Source organism: Ictidomys tridecemlineatus, chromosome 12, assembly GCF_052094955.1.
Source record: "Ictidomys tridecemlineatus isolate mIctTri1 chromosome 12, mIctTri1.hap1, whole genome shotgun sequence".
Taxonomy (NCBI): Eukaryota; Metazoa; Chordata; class Mammalia; order Rodentia; family Sciuridae; genus Ictidomys; species Ictidomys tridecemlineatus.
The window spans coordinates 17534687-17543285 of NC_135488.1; the positions used below are offsets into that span (position 1 = coordinate 17534687).

At 50.5% G+C, this 8599-nt stretch overlaps 1 pseudogene across 1 annotated transcript; it reads left to right on the forward strand.

Annotated features, from left to right (window-relative positions):
- Nucleotides 1-294: 294 nt before the first annotated feature.
- LOC144369079 (voltage-gated potassium channel KCNC4-like) lies at nucleotides 295-8201 on the forward strand (annotated as a pseudogene). The gene is made up of 2 exons (XR_013428539.1): nucleotides 295-2242; nucleotides 7789-8201. The product of XR_013428539.1 is annotated as a voltage-gated potassium channel KCNC4-like (transcript).
- Nucleotides 8202-8599: the final 398 nt, after the last annotated feature.

Here is an 8599-nt window from a genome sequence, read left to right on the forward strand (position 1 = left end):
ATAAGAGGTGGGCAGAGGTTAGAGGTTAGGGGGTGGAGGGCGCTTGGGTGTCACCTGGGCTGCAGTGGGAGGAGCTGCTAGCTCGGGGGAGGCCGGGAGCGGGCCCGGGCTGCGGAGGGAGGGGATGGTGGCGGAGGCGCGCAGGGGCGGCGCGCAAGGCTGGGCACTGGAGGCGCGCAGGGGCGGCGCGCAAGGCGGCGAGGGGGTTACGCGCCTTGGCTGGGCTCCGCCGCGCGGAGGAAGGCTGAGCTCGGCCGCCGGGGCCCTGCAGCTAGCCGGGTCCGCCCTGCTCCCCGCCCCGCCCACCCCTCCCGGCGGAGGGCGCGCCCAGGCCAGGCGGGACCCGGAGGAAAAGGCGCCACTGAAGCGCGGAGTCCGCTGTCATCGCCGGAGGGAGACGCAGAGCCCCCTGAGTCCTGGTCTACCGGTGCTCAGGCGCCCCCTTCCCGAGGCCACCTAGCGCCCGCCCCCTGCCGCGAGCCAAGGCCAGCGCCCCGCCCGGAGATGGGCAGACGTGTAGATGGCGCGGCTCCCGGCGCCGCCAGATCGCAGGAGCCCGGCGCCGGGGCGCTGCGCTGAGGCTCCCGCTCGGCGCGGCCCCAGAAGCCTGCAGGTGTCCTTGGCCTCTCGGCCGCCGCCGGGGAGACTCCTTCGCCGGCACCTAGAACCCCGCTACCCGGAGCGGCCCCGCCCTCCAGGCTTGGCGCCGCGCAGGACGCCCCGTCTGAGGCCCCCCCCCCGCCGCGGCGCGGCCCCCGCAGCGCGGCGCCCAGCCCAGCGCAGCTCCCAGCCGTGGATGCAGGACCCGAGGCTCGCTCCTGCGGGCGCGCTTGTTTTCTTACAGTCGCCTCGCCCTGCGCAGCCCCCACCCGCTGGTCCGCTCCGCTGCGCTCAGCCCCTCCCGCCATCCTTGCCCAGCGCTGGATTTATGAATGGGGGGAAGAGGCCACATGCCGCCGCCGCCGCCTCGTGTTGACCTCGCGCAGCCCGGGCCCGCCGAGCTCCGGCTGCCCTGAAATCGTCGGCCCGGCCCCGGCAGCCGCTCGGAGGACTTGTTGCTGCTGCGCTGCCGCCGCCGCCGGCGCCGCGGAGAAACCGGCCGCTCCCGGGCTCCGCGCGGCCTGGGAGCCGGAGGGTGGCCCTTGTGAGTGTGAGCGCGCGCGTGCCCCGGACCCTCGCAGTGTGCCGGGACTGAGCACTTCTCGGTCTTTTGTCGGGTGAGGGGGGGCGTGTCCCCGGCCCGGAGCGGGAGTCTGTGTGTCCCGTCCTCGCCAGCTTGCCGCTACCTCCCCGGGCCCCTTGCCGAGTCCTCTCTGCACCTCCTGCCTCCCGCCCCAGCGTTGCCTACCCAAACCCCAACCACCTGTGCGCCCGAGAAACCCAACTCCTCCCGCTACGCGCCCCGGGGGGAAGACAGGGGCAGGGCCAAGCCGCAGAGGGGGCCGCCGCCGCCTCCTGCCTCCTCCTCGTCTCCTCCCCCTCCCCCGTCTGACGCTGCCTCCTCTGGAAGGGTGTTTGGAGGGCAGCGGCCGCCCCAAGCCGGAGCCCCGCAGCGCTTCCTATGATCAGCTCGGTGTGTGTCTCCTCCTACCGCGGGCGCAAGTCGGGGAACAAGCCTCCGTCCAAAACATGTCTGAAGGAGGAGATGGCCTAGGGCGAGGCGTCGGAGAAGATCATCATCAACGTGGGCGGCACGCGACATGAGACCTACCGCAGCACCCTGCGCACTCTGCCGGGCACCCGCCTCGCCTGGCTGGCTGATCCCGACGGCGGGGGCCGGCCGGAGTCCGATGGCGGCGGTGCGGGCAGCAGCGGCAGCAGCGGCGGCGGAGGAGGATGTGAATTCTTCTTCGATCTGCACCCGGGCGTTTTCGCCTACGTGCTCAACTACTACCGCACTGGCAAGCTGCACTGCCCAGCCGACGTGTGCGGGCCGCTCTTTGAGGAGGAGCTCACCTTTTGGGGCATCGACGAGACCGACGTGGAGCCCTGCTGCTGGATGACCTACCGCCAGCATCGCGACGCTGAGGAGGCGCTCGACATCTTCGAAAGCCCAGACTGGGGTGGCGGTGGTGCGGGGCCCAGCGACGAGGTCGGCGATGATGAGCGGGAGCTAGCCCTGCAGCGCCTGGGGCCGCACGAGGGAGGCGGAGGTCCTGGCGCCGGTTCCGGGGGCTGCCGCAGCTGGCAACCACGCATGTGGGCACTCTTTGAGGATCCCTACTCCTCCCGGGCGGCCAGGGTAAGTGTCAGGAGTCCCGGTCTCCCCTTCTCGTGTCTGCAAGGGGCGCGTGGTGGTGGTGGTGGGTAGGGGCTGAGCAGAGCCCAACAGGACTAGCTTACCACCCAGTCTGTTCTCACCTCCCTCCCAACTCCCTCCAGGGCCCTCTGGGGAATTACACACTCCCACCCTCTCTCCTGCACGCTCCATCAGGAGATTGCACACACTTGACTTACTTCTTGGACCCAATCCCAGCTGCCTTGCTTTGCTGCATCCCCCCAGGGAGTGGGGTGCCCACAACTCTTCATCCCTTCTTTGGTTTGCACAGGCCACCCCATCTTCAGCTGCCCTCCACTCCTCCACAGGGCCATAGCCCTGGAGAACTAGAATTGCCTTCTTCTGGGGTGAGGCAAGACTAAGAGAAGAAAACTGGGATTTTCTTTTCTTTTTCTTTTTTTTTTGTTTATGTTAGAAGCTTCCTTTCCATGTCACCCCACTTAAATCCTGCCAATATCTCTGTGAGTTGGCATCTATGCATTTTAGAGAGAGGGACAGAGCCTCCAGCGTGCTGAGCTTAGGAGAGGCAGAGCTGAGACCAGAACCCAGGCCTCCAGTTCAGGTGAGGAGGGGCCTTGGTTCTTTGGGAACAGGCTGTGCCCCAAGACTTTCTATATACCTGAGCTGGCCTGGCCTCAGCTGGGATAAGGGGAGTTAGACCGGAAGGGCTTGCTATTCTAGGCTCCTCAGGCTCCCACAGCCAAAGGCCAGCCACAGGCTTCCTGGTGATGATGCCAGATTTGCTGCCACTACTTTTCTTATTGCTGCTGCATAAAGTGGCTTCCCAGAAAGCCCTGGTTCAGGTTACTGTTCCAAATGGGAGTGTGAGTGGGAGGGGAGTACAGGTTTATTTAGGCAAGGTCTAGTCCCTCTTCACCACTTTCCCTAAATTAATCTGGTTTTCCTTAACCCTTATAGCTGGGAGAGGATGATCAGGGAGACACTCACCCTGTGTGAGTTTGGTTCGACTGGGGCAGGCCGCACATAGGAGAGAATTGGTTTGGAATAGGAAAAAATTCTCCTCCTGGCATTGTCAGTGAGGATAGGAGAAGTCCAGGAATATTACCTCTGGGGTTCTCAGTTTTTCCTCAGAAACATCTGTTGAGAGTAGTGAGGATCACTTGATAGGAAGGAAGGCCATGATTTAAGCCATACAAGATGAACCCACTGTTAGAATAGAGGAAGGAGTTGATCAGGACTTTCTTGGAGTTCTTAACGCCTCAGTGAAATGGAAAATCTTGAATTTTTATAACATAATTGTTTGTTTGTTTGTTTAATTGTAGATGGTTACAATACCTTTATTTTATTTATTTATATGTGGTACTAAGGATCAAACCCAGTGCCTTGTACATGCTAGGCAAGTGCTCTACCCCTGAGCCACAGCCCAGACCCACAACATAATTGTTCTTGATATTTGCCACTTAGACCTGAAGTCTCCAGGATCCTTTCCGGGTGTTCATGAAGTTAAAACTGTTTTCACAGTTGCACCAAGCCATCTTTACACTGCTGCTCTGCCATGCTATCTACATTCATGGTACCAAAGCAGCAGTGAGCAGGACTATAGCAACTCAGCCCAGGGCAAGACCATGGCACCAGGGTAGGCCTCAGGCTCCACACATATAATTATCTCACAGCTAAAGTCAACACCAGTTGCACAGAGGATGTGAAACAGTAAAGAGTGCTCACTCTTTTAGACACCATCCTCAATACGTCTCTCTGAGCTCTGTGCTGCATATGGAATGGTTTCACAAGGAAAAGTGCTGGTATAGTTACTTGAGCTGTGAGCTAAGTTAAGTGCTTTTAAAATTGATTCTGAGGACAGGTGCAGTGGTGCACCCCTGAATTCCCAGCTAATCAGGAGGCTGAAGCAGGACGACTGAGAGCTTAAAGCCAGACTGGGCAACATAGCAAGATGATATCTTTTTTAAAAAAGCCGGGGGGGGGGGTAAAATGAAACTGATCCTCAGTAATTTTTTAGTTATAAGAAATTCTAAGATCATAAGGTTTGAGAATTGGGGTTGCTGAGGCAGAGTTTGTACAGTTTGTACAATTTGGGCATTTTCTCTGAAAATGAAGGTTATTGCCTAGAACCTTCATTTGGGGATAAAAGTGGTTGCATCATTGATCCAGGATCAAAGTTTTGCTGAGTAGGTAAAGAGGTGCTGTAGAGAACCAGGCAAATGGCCTGCTCAGGATCTGCACAGGAGGAGAAAAGACCTAAAAAATAGAAGAGAATGATGAAGACCAGATTGCTATGTATCCTTTAAACTTAAGACAAATATGGGATTCTGGGAGGACACTAAGGAGAGTCATGTATCATGGTCAGATGTACTCCCAGCCTCAAAGGAACTTCCATTCTTTCAGGGGAAAGAAACCTGCTCCCAAGTAAGCATGCACACAGGGAACCATGATTCATAGTACGTGAATGGTGCCAGCAGATTGCTGTGTAGCGTGGGAGGAGGAGGCCCAGCACTCTGACTATGGGATCAGCACCTGCCAGCTGCTTCCCATTTCTCTCCTTTTCTCCTTTGGTAGCTATGAATAATGCAGAAATAGCACTTGCAATAAAAGAAAGCTGAGATTCAGTTATTTTTCAAGTAGGGGGAGAAAAGCTACCTTCCTTTGAAATTTTTATCTGGAGGTTTAAGGTCCTAAGATTTAGCTAGAAAGAGCTAACAGATCTGTTTTAGAAATGCTTAAGCTGCAAAATACCAGTTGCCTCGAAGTGGTTTCACTACTTACACCAACACGCTTGAGCCAGGGAGAAGTATCCCCCAATAACTTAGAAACAGTGCTGTTAGAATCTGTGGTCAGATTCAAGCTTTTCCTAGCATAGACAGTACTGGGCAAAAAGCCCAAATGACTTCATTACCTCTCAAGAAAGTCATAGGGAAAGTATCTAGAAGCTCTTTGTGATAACGGATAGTCCGAAGCAGGAAGTAAATTAGGTCTTATTACCTGTTACTGACAACAGGAATCTAAAGCTCATGATACATCTAAGAATTCTCATACATACATCTACCAAGTATTGGATACAACTAGGATTTGAGCTGGAGGTATCTGAGTTCTTGACCATCATGTGGCATTGTCTTGACTATCAAGAGGGCCTCCTCCTAAACCTCACCAATCTGAAGACCCTTTGTTATAGCTGCAGGCATGAACACCTCTTCTGTCTGGAGATCCCTGCTCCAAAATTTTTCTAGCATATAAAGCAAAGTGTCATTATTCTATAATTTCCTAAAGTACATTTTAGATATGTATTAAAAAGATTATAGACAAAGACACAAATAAATTTGAAATGAATTGTAGAAATTCATTGTCTGGTTTGTTTGGGTTTTTTTCTTAAATACAGCAGCCACTTACACTTATTAGATATGAGAAAAGTGCTCTTTATTATGTCCAATGTGTCATTTATGACATTTATTATTTTTTCTTAAATATAAGAGATTGGCCCTATGGTGGCATTCAATAAAGGAAATTGAAAGGGGGGGGTCAGAACTGTGTGTATAACATATGTGAACATGCACACGTACATACCCTTTCTTTCGTTTTTTTTGTTTGTTTTGTTTTCCTTTTTTTAAAAAAAAAAATTGTAGTTGTAGATGAGCAAAATGCTGTTATTTTATTTTATTTATTTTTTTAATGTAGTGCTAAGGATCAAACCCAGTGCCTCACATATGCTAGGCAAGCACTCTGCAACTGGGTTGCAGCCCCAGCCCTGCACACACCCTTACAATAACTTCAGTCACCTTTAAAGAGTGACAAGACAGTGAGCTTTGTGCATTAGTCACTGTAGGTTTTGTTCTGAACGATTCTAACATGCTGCAGGGGGCACTTCTTTCTGTTCCCTTATCACCTTAACTGGAAGTTGGAATATAGGAAATCAAGACTGTTTCTTTCCTTTCAGGTTACTATTTCTATCTCCAACAAATAGAGAGCATATACTGAAGGGCAGAAACTGAGAGGTTAGGGTTAGGAAGGTCCTTATGGATCTTCTAGTATAAATATCTTTTTTTTTTAATGGATGAAAACTCTGAACCTGTGACAAAAATAAAAAATGTACCCCAAATTCTCCTGCTATGGCATGGCAGAAAAGGGGTTAGAAACCAGATTTCAGATTTCCATCACTCCTTCCACAAAGTTATTCTTGCTTTTAATAACTTTGTTATTAAATCCCCTCCTATGCTTAGTGCTTCAAAGTTAAATCATTTAAGTCTCACCGACTTCCTCCATAGTCTTATCCTTCAAACCCTTATATAACTGATCTATTCTGTGAAGACTTAAAGCCCTTCTGTAGGGGACCACAGTAACACCTGAAATGCTCCCCGATGACAGGGTCAAACCAGTTTCACTAGGATGGTGACGTCCTATAAGTATAGAGTGACCATGAGAAGCCCTGGTATAAAACTCCCAGGTGACTTTAAATCACTAATTTAATGAAATCACGTCTTATGTGTTTTCATACAACAAGACACTGGAGAATAACTAAACCAAATATACATAAAGTTTTCAGATTATATACATATTCGCCATCCAATACTGAGTATGTAAGAGATATCTTTTAAATTTACTGTGAAAATGGGAAGTGGAAAATATGGGATGAAAATTCAGGTGCCATCTAAGTACAAAATTAAGATACATTTAATACCTTTTCATATTAACTGACAACTTACAAATTAGCCTTCCAAATTGTATATCATTTGCTTCTCATATTCTGTGGGGTAGGCCATGCTATCTTCACCAGAGAGGTTCAACAACCCACCCAGAGTTACACAGCTCCAAGCAAGGAATCCAGGGCCCTGAAGAGTGGGTGACTCTCAGGATGGTGTTCTCCCTAGCACAAAACTACCATACCACCTCAAAAGTTTTGAGTACTTAGTTATCTGGGCTGGAAAATGAAGAGTGACTGGGAACCTAGTTCAGTGGTAGAGCACTTACCTACCATGTGTGAGACCCCCGCAATTGATCCCCAGGATTACAAAAAATAAAGAAATAAACGTGTTTAAAAATGAACAAAGAAATCTGAAGCATGTAAAGGGCTTTGAGGTTTTGAGAAATGATCTTGTAGCACTTTCAACATCAACTGTGCAGACAGAGTGCAAAGAGGAAACTGCAACTGGAAAAACAAAAATCTTAAAATGTCAACCGGGTTAGGAGGGCAGCCAGGGAGAGCCATCTCAATTTTAGTATGTTCTTGATATATGGATTGGAACACAATCAGAAAAGACTAACCTAATATCTTTCTGAACCATAGTTGACCCAAACCCAATCCAAACTCAGAAAAGAATGAGAGCTAAAGTTGAAGGTTTAAGACCATCCGTCTCATGGCTGATACCAACAATCTCCTCCATCCAGGACTGGTTTGATGCCATGGACGACTTGTGGCTTCAGGGAACTTTCATAGACTTCACCCCTACAGAAGTAACTGTCTATAGCCATTGGGTTTTATTTCTGGCTTCCATGATATCCCCAGACCTGCCCCCCGAACATTCCTCCACTTCCCTTTCTAGGCCCCACGGAGCCCCCACACAGCAGGAAGCAGCCGGATCTGACCAACAATGCCCCAATTCCTAAGAAAACAAAAAGGGAGGAATGTTGGGAAAAGTATAAATGGCAGTCGTACCCCAGAGAAAAAAACCCCAACATGGCGCCTAAGGACTTCTTCTTCCTACCTTCTTCTTCTCTGCAGTGGCGCCACAAAAAGTTCCCGCCCTTGTGAATTCTCCCGCCGGCGCCAATTTCAAATCTCGCTGGCAGGGAACCTTAGCCCCAATGAGAACTAATTCCCGGGCTCTGGAGCTGATATCTGGAAGAACTTGCCAATAAACCGGTGGCCTGCCATTTATCTAAGCCCTACCATCGCCCCTTTAGTTCTCTATAAGAACACAGCTTTTTGCAATAAAATTGGAATTCTCCTGGCGAAGTGTCTTTGTGTGGGGAATTCTTTCATTCTTAGTCTAGGTGATTTTTAAAAGAATTTTTAAGGTAGCCAGGTGAGGTGGTGCACACACATAATGCCTGCAGCTCAGGAGGCAGAGACAGGAGGATCATTAGTTGAAAGCTAGCCACAGCAAAAGCTGGCACTAAACAATTCAGTGCAAGCTGAATTTTGTATTTTATTTTGTATTTTATTTCAAGTGTCTCTGAAATAAAATACAAAATAGGGCTGGGGATGTGGCTCCATGGTAGAGTGCCCCTAAATTTAATCCCCAGTACATCCTTTCCCCACCCAAGTATTTTGAAGACTAAAACACCACGAAATCTAAAGAGTAACCTGGAGTGGGTCTTGCCTATCAATTAACTATTAAGCTATTACTATTA